Below are 4300 nucleotides of genomic sequence, written 5' to 3'. Positions count from 1 at the left end.
TCAATATAATCAGCTCCCTCTCTTTAAATGTTAACAAATGCTTTAGCTCAACTCACCTGACCATGAGATGCATATTAGATACAGAATTAAGTTTCTTCTACATAGTAGAAGAGTCTATTTGAAAATCTTGATAATCAGTCAGAGCTGCCCACAAGGCTTGGCTTTATAGCATTTAATAAGTAAGGAAGCTTGTTTCCTACAAACATAATGATTTTTTTTTCATTCAGCCAGAGGAAAGGAAGGGACTATAAATAGGTCTGGGGAATTTTCAGTAAAGATCACCATTTAGTCTAGGGAATGAACAGTTTTGAACTATGTGTGGTAGATCCTTGCTCCCATCCCCTGAGAAAAGCCTATAAAGGAGAGCATAAGGAAGGAAGAGTTTTGAAATTTGTGTTGTAGATCCCTGCTCCCATCCCCTGAGAAAAGCCTATAAAGTAGAACATAAAGGTGCTCACACCGCCTGCCCACTCATATAACCAAAAGCAAGCTTGGCCAGCCCTATCTAGAATAGCCCTCTTTTACACACATGTGTGCATGCACACACACACACACACACACACACAGCAAAGATAAAAAATTCTAGTAATGCTTTTTGTGAATTGTGATGTTGGATAGGTGGTCACAAATTAACTCATTCCATTCACATCTTTATGTATTATCTTTTCTAGAAATATTTACATTCTAAAAAGGACCAAAGCCCAAAAATCAAAGAATCTTTGATGGTGGCATTTCAGGTCAGTTATTCTCAGGCTTAGCCAGCTTAACAATTACCAGGGAAGTTTGTTATAATTACAAATTCCTAGATTCCACCAACAGAAAATCTGATTCAGTGGATCTGGGTTTAGGGTAGCCCGGAAATCTGCTTTCAAATTGCACCCTCCCCTCCAGAAGATCCAATGCATCTGACCCACAGATCATTTTGGTCTAGGTAGTTAGTTGCCTATGACTTTTGTTCATTCATCAAAATATTAACACTTTAAAGAAAATTAGTTTTTATCTCAAAATGGAATACTTTTAATTTTGTTAAATTATTTTATCTTATAGTTAGTTATATAGTTAGTTATATACAGTATAGTTAACATACAGTGTTATATTAGTTTCAGGTGTATTATATAGTGATTCAACAATTCCATACATTACACAGTGATCATCACAAGTGCATACCTTAATCCGCATTGCCTATTTCACCCATCCCCCTACCCATCTTCCTTCTAGTAACCATCTGTTCATTCTCTATTGTTAAGAGTCTGCTTTTTTGTTTCTCTCTCTCTCTCTTTCCTTTTCTCATTTGTTTTGTTTCTTAAATTCACCTATGACTGAAATCATATGGGTTCGTCTTTCTCTGATTGACTTACTTCACATAGATAGCATTATACTCTCTAATTCTATTCATGTTATTCCAAATGGTAAGACTTAATTCTTTTTCATGGCTAAATAATATTCCATTATATGTGTATGTATATGTGTGTGTATATATATATATATATATATATATATATATATATATATATCTCACATTCTTTATCCATTCATCTATTGATGGACACTTGGGCTGTTTCCATCATTTGGCTACTGCAAATAATGCTGCCATAAACACAGGGGTGCATATATCCTTTTGAATTCGTGTGTTTGTATTTTGGGATAAATAGTAGTGTGATTATTGGTAATAGGGTAGTTCTATTTTTAGCTTTTTTGAGGGACATCGATAATGTTTTCTACAGTGGCTACACCAGTTTGCATTCCCACCAACAGTGCACAAGAGTTCCTTTTTTTCCATATCCTCACCACTTGTTGTTTCTTGTGTTTTTTATTGTAGCTGGGTGGTATCTCATTGTGGTTTTGACTTGCATTTCCTTGATGATGATATTGAGCATCTTTTCATGTGTCTATTGGCCATCTGTATGTTTTTTTTAAGAGAAATGTCTGTTCATGTCTTATGCTCATTTTTATTAAACTGATAAAAACAGACACTACCCTTGATCTTAGCCAAAAAGCCAAGAAGGAATCTTCTGCTTATTTTTTAATTGGATTATTTGTTTTTAGGTGCTAGGTTTTGTAAATTTTTTATATATTTTGGATGCTAACCCTTTATTGGATATGTCATTTACAAATATCTTCTCCCATTCAATAGGTTGCCTTTTAGCTTTGATCATTTCCTTTGTTGTGCAGAACAAAATTCTTATATAAATATTGTTTCTAGGTTTTATAAAAATAAGCTTTCTTTATTTAGAACGAATTCTGGTATTTTCTGTTTGGTGCTCCTTTCTGTAAAGTGTTATGATATTTTCTATAATAAGTCTTCTTCTGTTGGACAAACAGAAAACATCAAGGGGGCATTTGGGGCCCATAATTCAATAACTACCTACAGTAATAGAGAGCAACTGAGTAAGGCTATTGAACCTAGCTCCCTCTTCATCTTCCCCTGTCTTTCTGCTGGGGAGAGTAAGAAAAAGCAAAATCTTTATAAATGAGTCACAAAAACAGGAAATCATATGGTTATTGGAAAACTGATAGTCATGAATGGCAATTACTTTCTGGGTTGTAAAAGTCAATGATACAAAGGATTCTATGCTTCCGAAGTCCTTCCACCAATAGCTGTGTATATTTTCCCTCCTTCACAAACTTTCTTCTGGTTATAGCCTCTCTTTTTAGCTTCTCTTTTCAACAATCACCACCACTTATTGCACATATAATTAATGCCAGGGACTCTAATGTACTTTACATATATATGTACATATCCCATTTAATCATCACATGAATCCTGATAATGTTCATTTGTATATTAGGACCCACAAAATGATAGCCAGGCCCATGTCACAAATGTAAACCCAAGTCACCCTGTACTTACAGGAAGGTCCTCACTGTCAAGGAAACCTAACACCAATCACAATCCCCAACTCCACTTCAGCTAGCTTACCTTACCCTAAAAAATAGTACTTCTTAGCCAATTGTGCCCCATTCCTGGGATACCTCTTCTGAAGTTCTTTAAAACTTGATCTTGTCTAAAATCCCTTGGGAAGAGTGCTCCACTGCTTGTGAGGCACTATACTCCCCAAATACACTGAATCTTTCCCTTGTCAGAAAACTCATTATTAATTGTTCTAGTTTTATAATTTCACAACCTGAGTGATATAAGTACTATTTATCTTTTTTTTTTCAAATTGCAATGATAAGAAAAGAAAGGCAAGACATACCCCACTAAAATAGGTACTCTATGAATACAGAAGTTTTTGTTTTTTTCTTTCACAGAGGTATTTTGAGTATCTAGATCAATATTTGGAAGATAATATTCATCCAATAAATATTATATGTACCTGTAAGAAGTATCTACCTCTATTTTTGTCTAGGGTCAATTATTCATTAAAAAAAACAAGCAAAAGGGATTTAGGTTAAGGAATACAGGAAATCTCCCAGGCCCCAAAAGACAGGAAATAGAGCCTGGGGGTTCTAGCTACATGGGTACCAGAAAGTGTTGAGACAGATAGTCTCTGTCCCTCTCTGTGGCCTTAAGGTCTCTCATTCATATGTGCTGCATTGTCTGCTCTCAATTCCTTTCTGTAGAAGCTTCACTGCAAAGTTTACAGCTCCACTTCCCTCATCACATAAGCTTGTACATTAATTTGTTTTGCCATAATAGTAATTCTGGCTTCAACTTCACAGATACCACATAAAAGAGTTGGTTGCCAATTTTCATTGGCAAGTGGCCCTATTAGCTGTGATCAGAAGGTAGAGCCATGTGAACTATCCCTTCAAACCAGTGGCTGGCTCAGATTCTTTAAAGAAGTTATGTAATCAAGGAGGATATGACTGACATCTCTAGGCTAGGCAGGGATCCAGAGACCCAGAATGGCATTAGAGGAGCTATTCTATATGCCAAAGGCTTCTAGGACAGAGGTCAGAACATTTTTTCTGTGAAGGGCCAGATGGTAAATATTTTAGTCTTTGAGGGCCAGATAGCTCATGTGGGCAACTAATTAGCTCTGGGATTGTAGTATAAGAGCAGCTCTAGACAGTAAGGAAAATAATGGGTGTGGCAGTGTTCCAATACAATATAAAATACAAAAACAAGCAGCAAGCAGGCTTTGGCCCAATGACTGTAGTTTGCAGACATGTTCTAGGACAAAGGTCTCATCTGGAAATATGATACTTGTCCATATTCACAGAAACCTCATTTCTGGTTGTCTGAATCAATGACATCATCTTGTTTTTACTGATTTCATTTTTCCTTTCTTTCTTTCTTTTAAAGCAATCAATGATTTGCAATGGCCTAATTGCTAAGATGCAGAACATTTTCTTA

The 4300-nt window shown here is 35.7% G+C and overlaps 1 pseudogene; it reads right to left on the bottom strand.

Annotated features, from left to right (window-relative positions):
* Positions 1-1882: 1882 nt before the first annotated feature.
* LOC145714805 (U2 spliceosomal RNA) lies at positions 1883-2009 on the bottom strand (annotated as a pseudogene).
* Between the last annotated feature and the right edge of the window lie 2291 nt (positions 2010-4300).

This window comes from Panthera onca, chromosome X (assembly GCF_046562875.1).
Source record: "Panthera onca isolate mPanOnc1 chromosome X, mPanOnc1 haplotype 2, whole genome shotgun sequence".
Classification (NCBI taxonomy): Eukaryota; Metazoa; Chordata; class Mammalia; order Carnivora; family Felidae; genus Panthera; species Panthera onca.
The sequence above is the reverse complement of the archived record's forward strand: the minus strand, read 5'-3'. Positions and strand labels throughout refer to the sequence as shown.